General features: G+C 38.1%; 1 long non-coding RNA gene across 1 annotated transcript; it reads right to left on the bottom strand.

Moving 5' to 3' along the window:
- Positions 1-7,449: 7,449 nt before the first annotated feature.
- On the bottom strand, positions 7,450-15,460 carry LOC134583080 (uncharacterized). Its single transcript, XR_010086304.1, has 4 exons — positions 15,421-15,460; positions 14,365-14,442; positions 10,442-10,461; positions 7,450-7,653 (listed from the first exon to the last, which is right to left on the bottom strand). It is a non-coding gene; the product is annotated as an uncharacterized LOC134583080 (long non-coding RNA).
- Positions 15,461-15,973: the final 513 nt, after the last annotated feature.

A 15,973-nucleotide genomic window follows, 5' to 3' on the forward strand; every position in this document is an offset into this window, starting at 1 on the left:
TGTACCTGAGATAATTTCATTTACTACAGTACTTAACCCAATTATCTCCCAGGTACAGAGGAAGGATTATTCTATTTTATGTGGGAGTGTCCTGGACCTGAGAGCCAATGCCATTGTGTAATTGTTTGTACTGTTGTCTACTCTCAGGTCCCGGGGGGGGGGGGGGGGGGGCTTACATGGGGACCTGGCTATCATTAAGCACATTGGTTTACCCCTTCATGAAGTCTTGGCTCATGTTTGGGGGATTGGGAGTTATAATAATCATTACAACTTCTTCTATGCTTGGATTTCGGGAGATTCTTCACTGATATACTCAGTCGGAGTATAGGGGATCCGTTACAATATCAAAATCAGAGATATACCATTTCTACCATGGTATATATTGTAGAAAAATATTTGTAAATAGCCAGGGAATGTGTAGTAGTCAAGACAGACATCAAAATCTGAAAAAAGAAGAAGAAATTCTATATCGAATGGAGTTTTTTTGATGGAATTCTCAGAGATCCGCAGTCAGCCAATGCCGACTGCAAAGTGCCCGGCCCCATATTACCTCTCTGATTGGGCCATACTCAGGGTGGGGACTATGCTTCATGCAGGGAGGCAGATCTAGAAGGAGCAGTACAAATTATCTCTGTCCACTGAGTGCCGCAACTATCAAACACAGGCAGTCACACACACTCACAACTGTCAGCACACATGCAGTCACACACACTCACAACTGTCAGCACACATGCAGTCACACATACACACACTCACACATGCAGTGAAAACTAGGCCAATCATAAATGTACAGTTTCCTTACACACTCAGTACACACATAGACACACATATAATTCCCATGATGCTCATGCAAAACCCACAACTCCCATTATATTTGCTGCCACACATGCAGCCACCGCACTCTCACATGGAAACCCCCATTACATGGAGTCTCACACAACTCTTATCACAAACATGCAGCCCCCTCACAGACTTAGAAAAGTTGGAAGTCCACCCATGCATGCATTAGGTGCTGGGGCTGTCAGCAAACTTCTGCCACCTTGAATGCACTAAATTGATAGTGAAAGGATTTTAACAAATGAAATTTAATTTTATTAAGATTGTCCTTCCTTTTGTAACCTTAATTAATTAATAAAAAAGTAGGAGGAGCAGTAGCAACAGGAATCAGTTCAAGTTGGAAAAAAAATATATAAAAATAAAAAAAATAAAAGGAAAAAAGTAAGTAGGCAATTGACGACCCACCACCATGGAAAAAAAAACAAAGCTTCCCTACACAGCCAGTATGTAACATGAGTGACTGCCCTTCAGTGTGGAAACAACTGCACCCAGTCAGCTTATACCAATTGTGACTGCAAGACAGGCCAAACCACAACAATGTAGGCACTCGAAACCACTGCAACCACGTAAGACCACGTAAAGTCACAGAGTGGGGTCACCAATGTTCTATGTTCAATGATAGGTGATTTTAAGTAGTCTTCTTAAATGTAAAGCTGTCTGTGCTGTATTTTGTTTGGGCTTTTTTTTTTTTTTGTTATCGCTGTCCCTTTAACTGTATTTTGTATATGTTTTTTGTCTTTACGGCAGCACCACTGCTTAGATATGCATGGTCTGGGTGTGCCCCCAATTCCCATTTTTTTCTGTGTAGATTTGGAATCCAGACCAGATTCCTACTGATTTTGTTTTACATATTGGAATAGTCCAGCTTTTTCCAGGTTGTATTGTATTTATATTTCTACGTGTTCCTTATGCCACTTTCTTTTTTTATCTATTCTGGATGTGTTTTGTGAGGTACACTTGGGATTTTCATCCCCGTATATTTCTTTATATATAGTTTTTTACTCACTTTGGTATATTTTGTATACCAAAAGTAAAGCTGTATTTTTGTTTGTGTGTGCACTGTATTTTGTAAATCTTAATTCTCGAGCATACCAAAATATTTAGACAAATTCTATGCTTCCAACTTTGTGGGAACAGCCCTTTTCTATTCCAACGTGACTGTGCCCCAGTGCACAAAACAAGGTTATTATTGACATGAAAAAAAGAGAATGTACATCTTAAAACATAATTTTCCTGTCTATTCGCAAAACAGGGATAGGTATTTATATCTTATGTTCCTGTGTTTAAGGTGTACATTTTTTTTGTGTGTTTATTTTTACTCTGTGGTGAAGGGGATACACCAGTAGTGCACCTTTTTTTATTGTGTGTGATTTCTACGCACTGTGAAGCGCCTACACACCTAGCTGCTTTTTCTTTTGCTTTAATATTGGCATGGTTGGATGAGTTTGGTGTGGAAGAACTTGACTGGCCCACAGAAAGCTCTTACCTCAACCCAATCAAATTCCTTTAGGATGAACTGGAACAGAGATTGTAAGCCAGGCCTTCTCGTCCAAAGTCAGCGCCTTACTTCTCAAATGCTATATTTCCAAACGCACCTCACGGCAACCTTCTCACCATAAATGTACATTACATCCAATTACGCAAAATGAACTTTGTATGTACTCAGCAATGTCACCAATCTTACCAAGGCAAATCGTTTTCTCCTATGTAATTGTAAATTTATACCTGACGAAGTACCCTGCGATGGTACCAAAATCACTTTTGTACACTGTATACGATATCCCTTATCCCCCTTCAGCATTTTCTTCTGTCCCCCCTTTCCCCCCAACCCAAATATATGCAAAACCACACAAATAAAGAATAAAAAAAAATGCTATATTTCTAAAGAAACACTCCAACAAATGGAAAGCTGTCCCTGAAGAGTGGAAGCTGTTACAGCTGCTAGGGGGGAACCGAGTAAACAATCTAGCAACCTTTCTACTGTTACGGCTAAAGATTCTATATCCCACACACATCTATGTCTAAATTGTAACTGGAAATTGTATTTCTTGTATATTTTTTTACAAATACAGTGAATCATTCATTCCACTAGATGGCATTGTGGAATAAGGAACAATCCACCCAGCTGAGCCTATCTTTCCTCATCAGAATCCAGTAAAGTAAGCAAGTCACTGTTACATCATGAGTATGAAACAGCTAAGAAAAAAGAAAACCAAAAGGTAATAATATATGTTCCTAGATCCCCCAAAATCTGTATTGCTCTAAGATACCATCTGCTGCCATGTCACACTGTACAGAGAAGCAAGAAAATCAAAAGCTTCAAAGGAAAAGTAGAACCCGAGTTTTGGTCAACGGCTCACAAAAATAAATAAAATCATTGTCAATATCCAAATGAAATAGTTGATGTGCAATATATAAGATCTCCATTAATAAATCTTATAAAAACAATAATTGTGGTTTTCAAAAACAGCACTGGATGTAGCAACGTAAAGCACAGGCAGGTCATACTCCAAAAATTGCAATAATAGTGTTAAGAGATGTTAACCCAAAATGAAGCTACCCCCCTAACAATTGTAGCCATTTCCAATTATGCCACAGATAGAGAAAAGTCCTTCTTATCTCCATGATGGCAATCATATATCTAATGGTAACAGCAACCTGTTCACATACTATCAAATATATCCTTGAATATTCTCTTTTTGCAAAAAAGCATCCAAGCTTTTTTTTTATATATAAAAAAAGATCTATAGTTTTTGATACATGTGTCCATTTAATCTTGATTCTTGAGTTTGAAAACTTTCAAATTCTGAATATGTTCTGTTATTTCCTGGAACATTCTGAAGCCATCTTTGAAGGTGGCAGCTATCTTGAAAGATGTAACTGTTCACATCGACCGCCTTGAAAAAGTTTGTAGATTTACCTCCTTTCACATATATGTTTAGATCCAAGAAATCAATATTTGACTAAAAGAAGTTGTGAGGCTTAATCCCCAATGCATTATTATTTAAATGATTTAAGAAATTCCTTAATGAACATTCATCCTCTTTATAGGTAACACAAATTTAATCTCTGTATCTTTTATAGGTAACCAGGCTTGCTCCCCACTTGTGGCTTTACCTGATATACTCATTTTTCCCATGCCCCAGTGAAGAGGTTGGCATAACTGGGGGCAAGTCTGGTCCCCATAGCAGGCCCTTTGATTTGTAAGGATCATGTACTGAGAACTATTATACATCAAAGGTACTGTTTATAAAAGTGGTTAGTTGTCAGGGGAAATAAAGACATGAAAAAATTAAATAAGTAAATATAATTGATTACTACGTGTCCACAACCTTTCTTTTTTAAGATTTAGAGTGATTTTAATGTGATAATATTAACGGTTATATTTTACCACATATTTATTTCTTGACACCTAACCTACATTTTCTTTAACCCCTTAAGGACACATGACATGTGTGACATGTCATGATTCCCTTTTATTTCAGAAGTTTGGTCCTTAAGGGGTTAAAAAGGGTCCAGTAGGGATTCAAAATTGCAGTAACCCCATGACTCACACAGTGAAACTCTTTCACTATGTCCACATTAGGTTGGGAGTTGGGTTCCAGAGAGGTCTCTAGTTCTTGTCAAACTGATGGAAATCCTTGACCTTTTTACAAAGTGTGACATAGCGGTGCATGTTCTGCCCCGACTGGGTACCTTCCATTGACGGATGCTCCTAGTGCTTCCCGAGGGCTCCAAGCACTCCACTAAGCACCATAACCACCGCAGACCCCACGAACCACCGCAGCTTGGTTGGGGTCTCGCCGTCTTCCTCCTACTCTGGGCCCAAGACCAGGGACCAGCTTCCAGTAGGCAGACCTCTCCTAAATCTAGAGAGCAGGAACAGGAACAGGAACAAGCTCTTACAAGTATAGTGATTATGGCAATCCCCAGAGTTTAGGTAGGCAATCCCCCAAACATGAGCCGAAACTTCATGAAGGGTAGAACAAGTCTCAGCAGTCTGAGGGTTTATTGTCTCTTATATACAGGTTTTCCCACAAGGTTACCACCCAAGTGGACCTTGTGGTACACAGGATACAAAGTTACAAAACCAATCAGGACAGACTTGTACAGTTTAGACACTCCCAAACAATGTACACAAACCCTCCCCTCTGCCTGTGATACAATTAACAAACACAATGGGCTAACTTACTCACAGACAGAAAACACACATTTTTCCCAAAACACCACCTATCTCTACATCCCTGGATAGCCCTGATCTGGGTGAACAACATATCCAAAAATCACCCAGATCAGAGCAGGTGTTCACAAATTCCATGGAAGTCACATTTGACCGACCGCAAGCATGGCTTTCCTGCCCAAAACAGTTCCACGCTTTGCAGCCGGTCTATCTTCTCATCTATCCTGGAGATAATTGGCTTAAGTGGGTGTGGTAGCTTAATTATCTCCAGGTACAGGGAATATCTTTATGTCAAAACTGTTAAAAAAACTACATAAAAATACACAACTCTTATAATACAATGTATAACCTATATGTCCAACATATCCCCAGATAGCTTGGATCTGAGCACTCAATATGTCTGAAAAGCACTCAGATCTCACGAATACAGTTGGAACGCCATGTGGCTAAACAATAGCAAGGGCTGATGAGAGATTGAAGAGGGACAAAGCAGCCAGTTTAAACGGGTCTGGCAGTGTCCCTGGGTCAACACCCTGCTGGAGAAACAATAGGACAGGAAAAAGGAGGAGGGGAAGAGGCACATTTTCCCATAAATTTAAAGGGGCAGAAAACGTGTTTTAAAATCCAATAAGCCCAAATAAAGCTTTTAAAGGGCAATACATACCAGGAGCCATAGGGCAAGAGGCTGGCAAACAGGCATCTCCAAATCCCAGTGACGAAGGTGCTTTCATCACAGCCAGTCTGGGCCATAGACTAACACATAATTTATACAGTTTACAGGTGGGAAGGGGGCTGAATGGTAGTAGCATACTGTTATAATAATACATTTGCTACATGGTCTTTCAATTGTGTAAAAAACATTCACATACCTTCAATTGCAACATCTTCCAGCGATTTGCCTTTGATTTTGGGGAGACATCCTTTTTCCATGGCCAATAGCAATTTAGATTTGTTTTTATCTAATTGACAGGTTGCCTCTGGTAGGTGGTAATAATCTCTGTGTACACGAATGTCATGTCCCAAGAAGTCAGCAACATGATCCGGTTCATAATTTTTTAAAATTAAAATTTAGTGAAAGGGTGGCTATCATACAAAATCTACTAGTATAAAAAGTCCTTTGAAAGCACCTACAAGGGGAAGCTTTGCTCTCCCCTTCCTTCCATCCTTCCTCTGTGTGATCCCTCCTGCCTTCCTCCTTTGCTGAAATACATTTTTTTTTAAATACCCTTCCTCGTGCTGGCTCAGAGTATGCGCACATATTTTGAGATGGGGAAACCGTCAAATCAAATGCGTCTGTAGGAGAAGCATTTGATTGGACATCTCGAGGGCAGCGATGATGTTGGATGGAGGTATAGACAGCTGCACCGGGGAGCTGCTCCTGGCACTTGATTTCAGGTAAGTTTAACACCTTTCTTTCAGGTTTGAAAGGGGGGGACCAACTTCAAAAGATGTTGGAGTAAACATTTAAGGTCACACTATCTGAATGCACAAATCCTTCAACTTACTTGATAAATAATTCTGGACATAACAACGCTACAAATTGAATACATATAGCAAGTAATTGATGAACAAATATCTTAAAGTGGAGCAATTTGCTAAAACATTGCATCGACTTTTACAATAATCGCTTTATTCAGAACATTTATTTTCATTGTGCATTTAACTAATACTTTAAACTTTTTTTAACATTCTATTTAAATTTAATTTTGCTGATCCTTGTACAAGTAATATATTTAAATTTTGTAAATAATACATTAATTAAAGATGTCTCCAACTCATATGCAGCACATACATAACTTCAATATGAAGTATTCAGGCTAATCTGGTTCCTAGCAGACATCTTACTGCTCTGAGAGGGCAAGTGAGAGAGACTATTTTTATCAACAAGGTAACATGTGGTAACTCAACTAGAACCCTACTACTGGTTACATCTAAAAAGTAGGATATATCACTGCAATTGTATATTGACTATTTAAAGAAAAATGTTCATTTATTTTTTATTATTTAAAATGAACGTTACCAAGTATGTTAACCTCTTTGTATATTATTTCATGATACAAATATATATCATATTCAGTGCATCATCCGACTTAACCTTCAACTGAGTCAGCCATCTTTAAAACCTCTTTGGTCAGAAGCACTGCTCATTTAACCAAATACCATGGCAGGTGACCGACAGTGGTGTGTCTAGATATTCTGATGAAATCCTGATGTCATGTGCAATGTAGTATCTCAAAAATATTCTCTCAGCTGGCTTCAGCTGTATGAATTTTGTGTGGTCTTGGTAGATACATGTGGTTTCTGACCAAAGGGCATTTAAAGTTGCCTAACCCCACAGAGAAAAAGTCGGGAAATGGACTGAAAGGGATAGTTACTCACATGTATGCATTACAGCAATACACATTGAACATTTTGTTTTTAGTGATGACGGTTTTTCCTTTAAGTCACTTGGAGTAAAATGATTGCATGATTAATTTAGATCAATTATTCAATGTACAGTTTGTTTGAAGCTAGTGTGAACTGAAATTCTCATAGATGTTGGGAGATGATCCAGTCAGTTCTTCTTGAGGATCCTTACATGTCTTCTCAATAATATTCGAACACTTCACTGTAGAATATGTGACTGAGTAATTATCCTGAAAGAAACATAGGAACTGTCAGACAATAGTTAGGGTGCCCAGAACAACTCATTGTGTCCGTATATTTACATACAACATGCCCAGAGATAATGAACAAGAGAGGGTGGGAGAGGGGGTGTATGTGAGGCCATAGGGCAAGAAGGGCACGAACCCAATAAACCAAAGAACAAAACTATAACAAGTGCCCTGACCACAGGATCACTCTATATGTTAAGACCTTTAGAAGTATGTAGAGATAAAACGTGTAATAATTGATCATTAGTCAATTACTACCACGTACACATGGAAAAAATAGCATCGATACTGAGTCTGAGGTATAAATCTGCTATAGACCTGAGTGGCAGTACGAATGCATAGAAGAAATATAAGAAAAGACAAATTCAAAGTGTATCTAAAAATGAGTGTGTATATAGAAATAGTTGACACAGAATCTAATCCAAAAAATGTGTCTAGATGGGATCTAGGAACAATAATAGGTTCCGTCTGAAGCTGATCGAACTAACTGGGAATGAGTGTTTTACAAATAGTCCTGTCATAGGGGAGTATAAAGACGTAACCTGTTCCTACAGTATCAATAGTGCAACAATATACAGACCGAAGAGCAACAATGTTGCAGATGATCCGAAAGTCTGAGAAAACGGGAACCTTAACTAAGTAGTGGTAACGAAAAAGTGTCACTATTTCCCAGTAGTCTGATCAGATTACAACGACATGCCACAATTGTGATATTTGCCTACACACTAGATGTAATACGGCTGTCCTGTGCCTTCAAAGGCACTTGGGCTTCAAGAATAGGCCAAAGCTCCTAGTCTAACGAAATAGTGTGAGAGCATGAAAAATAAGAATACAATTACGGCACTGTTAAAGAGTCTGTGTACTTAGACTTAGAATATTAGATTTAATGGGCCAACCTTAATTATTAGATAGATTATGTACAACCGTGAGAAGACATTCTTCACAGTTGCTATTTTGATGTGAAATAAATCATAAAAAATAGTTAGGGATGACAACTGATAAGGGTCCCAAGTATGCCAGAAGTTTCTGGTATATCTAAAAAAAAGGAGGAAAAGAGGGGAGGGGGAAAAAGACTACTGTAGTAGAACTTGTCAGGATACTTAACATGGGTAACTGTCTTAATTAAGGTGTCCATAACGCAGGTCTATATGAGATTTATACTTCAGACTCAGTATGGATGCTATTTTTTTTCATGTGTACGTGGTAGAAATTGACTAATGATCAATAATTACACACAGTTATCATAGAAACATAGAATGTGACGGCAGATAAGAACCATTCGGCCCATCTAGTCTGCTCAATTTTCTAAATACTTTCATTAGTCCCTGGCCTTATCTTATAGTTAGGATAGCCTTATGCCTATCCCACGCATGCTTAAACTCCTTTACTGTGTTAACCTCTACCACTTCAGCTGGAAGGCTATTCCATGCATCCACTACCCTCTCAGTAAAGTAATACTTCCTGATATTATTTTTAAACCTTTGTCCCTCTAATTTAAGACTATGTCCTCTTGTTGTGGTAGTTTTTCTTCTTTTAAATATAGTCTCCTCCTTTACTGTGTTGATTCCCTTTATGTATTTAAATGTTTCTATCATATCCCCCCTGTCTTGTCTTCCCTCCAAGCTATACATGTTAGTAAGAAACTGTGGTCAGGGCACTTGTTCTAGTTTTATGCCCAGAGATATATTAGGAGGCCGAGCGGTGTAGTGGTAATGGTACTTGGAGTTTTCCTTTAATAAAATTCCAACTCAATAATTGCTTTCATAAATCTGTCACACAAGCGCTGTAAACAGAAATCATGGTTTCATAATAACAGTGAGGATGAGGTCACAAATGAGGTCAAGAGGTGAATGAAATGTGGTAAATTCAAGAATGTGGTTAGTTCTGCGGGTGATTATAGGATTGAAGTTGGGATTAGAAACAGCGTGAGGAAGTGAAGATACAGTGATGCTTAGATATGCTGTGTAATGTGAAACTCCTCTAACATCTCCGCTGGAATGTACTGTATCTGTCAGTCAGCATAAATAAAACATACAGAGAAAAAAAATTAAACACTGTTTCTATTTCTCCTATTTATTTGCAATGTTTATACCAGTGTTACCTTTTTTGGAATGTGAAAAACTTCATGGTCAGCAAATATTTTCACTGGTAATTAAGTGTTTCAGTCAATGAATAACAAAACGTCTCATGTTTTTATTATCTGGAGTTTTTTTCTGCCAATATCACACATCTTGCCCCAACGCGTCAATACAGCTTGCCCCAACGCGTCACTACAGCTTGCCCCAACGCGTCACTACAGCTTGCCCCAACGTGTCACTACAGCTTGCCCCAACGTGTCACTACATCTTGCCCCAACGTGTCACTACATCTTGCCCCATGAATCTTGTATGTCACAGATCCAACAATTCAATGAACATTATTTATAAAATGCCATTCTGGAGCAAGTCTCTAAGTGTGGAGCAATCAGTGAGAAGATTCGCAGGGTCATGGTGATCACTCTGTATTTAGAAATGTTGATATCAATATAAAATGCCATTCTGGAGCAAGTCTCTAAGTGTGGAGCAATCAGTGAGAAGAGTCCATGGGTCATGGTGATCACTCTGTATTTAGAAATGTTGATATCGATATAAAATGCCATTCTGGAGCAAGTCTCTAAGTATGGTCCTAGTGATCACTCTGTATTTAGAATTTTGATTTCGATATAAAATGCAATTCAAAGATGCACAGGGTGATTTATCATTCTAACTACAAAAAGCTCTGCGATACTTACAGCAGCGGAAGCTGAAGAGTCTGAAAGAACAAAATACAATTATATTAATTTCTAATATAAATTTATATATGTTGTGTGAAAATCGTACAAAAAAGAAGGAATTGGAGGGAGGCTCCGAAAAGAGTTACACCTAGAGCTCAGAGTTATTTTTATATTGGTATAGAAAGTACATTGCTTTTTATCTTTTAATTATCCACTGGTAATCTGTAATTAATTTGGATAAACATCATGCAGTTACAAAAACATATTACAAATAATAATTTAGAGAAAGATAAAAAAAAAAAAAAAAAAAAAAAAAAAAGGAAACACGACGTGGGGCAGAAAATAGTCTGCATTGCTAAGGATCATATACAGTGATATAAGAGAGCAGATTAAAGGACTGAATAAATGACAAAACCATGAAGTGGATCGCTCAAAGCACCAAGAGATTTGTCAGAAGAGACAGAAAGGGAGAGAAAGATGTGGAAGGTTAAAAACAAAGAGATTAACAGAGTGGATGTTGATGAAATTGAAGTGAGGGAGATACATTAACACAAGAAGAATTGTTAGAGTACATGCAATAATAAACTGTTTTAAATATTTATACAAAAGCAGGTGGCACTGTTGAGCTAAATTCTGTATTATTATTAACATTTAGATCGAGCCAACATATTTAGCAGCGCTATACAATTATAGAAAGGGGATATTTGGAGGTTAGGAAGGCCCTATTCAAAATGTATGAGGATTTAAGGTTGTCATATTGTTATGGGCAAATGCAAATATTACAAGTTTTAGAATGAAATGTTGTATTTCTTAAACTGTGTACTTTGTCTTTAAGAGATATTGCAAACTGACAAGGTGTTAGAAATGGAACATATTGCTTTTCATAGATGTTTCTTTAAACAATAACCTCAGTGCATAATATGTTTGCGCCATTTTGTCCCAGACGAATTACAATAACAATAATGCATAAACAAGCTTCAAGGCTATCCTATGACTCTTTCAGTACGTAATATACTGTGGTAACCCCAAGTAGATAAGGATGTTCAGACTTTAAGATGCAATCTTGAACTAAGTCAGGAAAATTTCCATGACGTATACACCCTTTAGTTATGGCCAAGTTAAGGGAGGTGCTAAAATGAATAAAGTCAAAGAAGTGTTACTTTTTCATATATGAACTACAGTAACCCTAAAATGGAGACACCTAAGGTATAAATAGGTGTACTTTTAAAATGTTAAGAAACGGAGGAGAGACTTGGAGACAGATGCTACTCCATCTTAAAATGACAGAGAGGCTGACATGATGACATGTTCAGAAGGGTATGTTAACCTATTAATGATATTTGCAAGCATTTAGTTTAATCTTATAAACTCTGCTATAAATTATTGCAATGGATTTTATATGTCTATATTTATATTTATTTAAATAATATTTATAATAAATATCAAAAAGACAAAACAATCCTTATTTTATATTGTATTATCTAGTATTTATATATGTTAAATAGAGGATCTCTTACTAACTATATAAAATTATGGCTAAGAAGGGGCGGAGCCTGGCTGCCGAGCAGGGTGGACGTGCGGTAAAACAGCTCCTGCAAGAAACAGCGATAATGGGGTTAAATACCCCGAAGACCGACTCACCCACAAGGCAGAGGACACAGGAGGAGCTGGGGAAACCCGGGGGCACTGAAGGAACCCACAAACGAGACTCTCAAAACCCGGGATCCCAAACAAAGCACACGGGGCCTACATGCGGCCGAGCCAGGGAGAGGCGGCCGCTCTCCTGGTTGGTAACACCGCAGACGCGACCTCCGATGCACTCGCCTTCCTCCCCCCCCCCCCGGGCCGGCGGGGGTCATCCCGGCCCGCACTCGACATTCAAAAGAACCGACAGAGACAACAGTATAAGCCTGTTCCAGGCACACGAGACCGCAAGCCCCTACAAGGCACACCTAAAATGGCGGCGGGCAGCGGGAAACGCATGAAGACCACGCGGCCGTCACAGCTGCATAGGACGGAGCTTATACAGAGAATCCCGGCACAACAAAACCGCTTCTGGAATACTCACATAGAGCGGCAACTGGCAGCCCTACACAAGCTACCCACGCTACAGACGAGCGAAATGCCCTTGGGCACGATGCCACTCCGGAGACTCGCCTACACATAACGAAGCCCACCTGGACACCGCGCACAACACAGTGCAGCAAGACGCCGAGACCCAGCGACAAACACACCCCGCTTCCATCAAAGGGGCATAGGCTGAAAGAGACCATACCTGGGGCCTCATGTCCACGCACCAGCTAGCCACCGACGGCAAACTTGCCCCACCAAGCCACATTGAGCATCAGGACACCCAGGTGGACACTGAACATTACACCTCTGTACTACAGCTATGCCTTAAGTATTGGTCCGTTTTGTGTACTGCTGAGGCGATTAAGATCTGTTTACTGCAGGGGCATTTAAGCACTGTATTTCTCTTTAGCCGGCTACACTCAGTGTAGGGATAGGCCAGGTGTCGCCCAGCACACCACACTTAGCACAGACCGCAGCCTTGCCATAGCGACTTGTAACTTGCCCAGCTTGTGATTTTACACAACACCCCTAGACTACCAACTCACTGTCTCTAAATACCAGCATGAAAATCTGAATGTCAATAGTTAATACACCTGATATCGCTGAAACGCTAAACATAACAAATTGCTTTAGAAATGTATAGACTCCATGTTAAAACTATGTTATAGCAACCGAATTACCTACCAAAGCTAGCCTATAATAATTCACGTTGATAGAAACTCAATCTATAACCTGCTTAAATAACATGTATTCAGCTTGCTTGTAAAACAAAAACTAGTGCATTGTACAACCATACCCCACTGCTCTCCATGTTATGTAACCTTTGTTTTGAAATATGCATGTGGATTGCCTTTGGGGTACCTCATGCCTGTATGTTACCCTCATATGCGCTGCAAAAATAAAGAATTAAAAAAAAAAAAAAAAAAAAATATGGCTAAGATATCTGTATGGTTAGCCCTACTAAGTTCTATGCTTTAAGACGTTACAGTGGTAAATAAGGGAACCAGCTGTGGTTACAATATCATTAGGTGCCTTGCCCAAGGACACTTATTGTCTGGCCTGGACTTGGACCTGGGTTTCTCGGTTCTAAGGCAATGATGTTACCACTGCTTTAACCAGCTGACATAGAATGCATGATTATCAATGTTCTAAGAAGTAAGGTCATTTAACTCTTGTGTAATGTGATTTTTTTCAGTATTGGGAATAACTTTCTGATGGAATGTGACAAGGTAGAAAGTGATATACAACTTTTTTTCTGGTGTGTAGGTGGTTGAGATTCATACAAATAAGATATGTCAGAAAATAGTTTTTTTTGTTGTTGCTTTTTTTGTGTGGAAAGAGTGAAGATTGTGGCAACCCCCTATACCTGATTGGCAAGAGCTAAATTACATCTCAAACACACTGACCATCACAGTGAAGATTCAGTGTAAAATCATAAAAATGTCCTGTATTGATGAATAAGGTTCTTATATATCTATTCATCATGCTTGCAAAAAAGAGAGTACTAAAGAATCATTTAAACCATATTTATTCAGAGTATTGAAAGTGGGTGTTGAGGTTTGATACAAACGTCCCAATGAAATGAGTGGAGCACCAATGTGTTGAGATGTGTACTTTTTAAGGTAGAGGAACCCAGTGGAAGGTAGGTATGTCAGGTATGTCAATAGGTGTAAACAAGTGAAATGCATTATGTATTTCAACATAGAATGTAGTTTAGAAATTAGCTGATGAGCACTAAGAAGCATTTTTTTTTCTAAAAAAGAATATTAGTTCTTAAAGCAACAATAATTTGAGGGTCATACTACTGACATTTGTATTTTAACCCTCTCCGGAAGTAGACTCATGACACGACACATCAGATAAATTACCTTGAGGCACGCAGCGGATATCAATGTAATGCACGTCATCTTCTATACAAGAGTCTCTGGCAGGTGACCTGGTGGGCCCTAAAAGAAATGGGGTCATACTGGCTTAAATGAACAGGAGAGGGAACATTTACATCAATTGTAATACAACTTTAAGACTGAAATTCTGCATGTCTTTCCAATCCAGAAATTCTTTCAATTCTTTGAGCACTTATATGGAAATCTATTAGTCTTACTATATAAAGAAGTTTATTAAAATTAGTTAGTGTAGTGATGAATGGGACTAGAGGATTCCATTCTCAATGTATAATAACTAAACAAATGACAGCAACCAAAAAAATAAAAATAAACTTGTCTAGCTCTTGAGCTCAACTTTTTATAAGCTAGTTTCTAAAACAAAACAAAAAAACATGTACAGTAAGTCGACTCGTGCGCGTCCGAATCACTTTATCTAAAAATATGTTTTCAAAGTATTCAAGTTTCGTCTGTGTGGTGTTTGATTTATACAAATTTCTGCCATGCAATTAATAAAAAAAAAAATACATAAATTCGGACAATCCAAGATACCATGAAAAAACACATTTAATTGTACCACAAAATATATACCTAATATGAATATTAGGTATTTATTTTGCAGTGTGCTGATTATAGAGGGAAAAACAATAGTTACAGTATAAAGCTATATTCAAATAGTATATATTTATTAATTATATAAATATAGGGATTTTCTTACTGCTCCTTTATTTTCCATTATTGGTCACTTCTCAATTGATCTGTGAATAAAATCAACATTTAGTGTCTGTCCTCTAACCATCAATCATCTTTTTTTGGGCACCATGGACAGAACTCCCAATCATGGAACAACGTAAACAGATCGTTCGTCCCTTGTTTGGTTTGTTTCGTAACTCAGTCATACGGCAATTCGGAGTTATGGAATTCGGACAACTCGCCAATCACCCAAAATTTTGGTGAATTGCGATTCAGACAAAACTGAATACACGTGTCTAAATAGAAGGTAATCATGGCTAGTGAATGATTTAGATAGTTCTATTTCCTTACAGTTTCGGTATTCCGTTTGTTCATCTTCAGAACTTAATTGTTGTCCCAGAGCAGTCCTGTCAATAAGAAAGCCTGCGTTTTCACATAGATCAGTAATACATATTTTAATTAATTACATAGATAAATTATAAATATCCAGAGCACACCAAAATTAAAATCAGGTGTGGTCATCTACTAAGCTGTTTTTTATGAAATAATGCAGATTTAATACAAAATATTTTAAAATATTTATAAGATAAATAAAGTACCCTGGAACTGCAAGCCAGAGTTTAAAGTTATGCACAACAAAATAATTTTGGTTAATTAATTATCAATTGATAAATGATACCAAATGTGCAATTTGTCACGCCTAACCATTTAAAACACACATTTCACTATTAGAATTATTCCAAGGAAATGTACATAAACGTTTGCATACATATTTTTAAAACAAAATTAGGAAAAGAAGAACATTTTCAAGCTTGTTTTTACATTGAGACAATTTTTTTGGGGGTGGAGGTAATTTTACAAGTTCAGGATGGAGGCAATTGTACAAGTTCTGACCATAACAAAA

Source organism: Pelobates fuscus, chromosome 13 (genome assembly GCF_036172605.1).
Source record: "Pelobates fuscus isolate aPelFus1 chromosome 13, aPelFus1.pri, whole genome shotgun sequence".
Taxonomy (NCBI): Eukaryota; Metazoa; Chordata; class Amphibia; order Anura; family Pelobatidae; genus Pelobates; species Pelobates fuscus.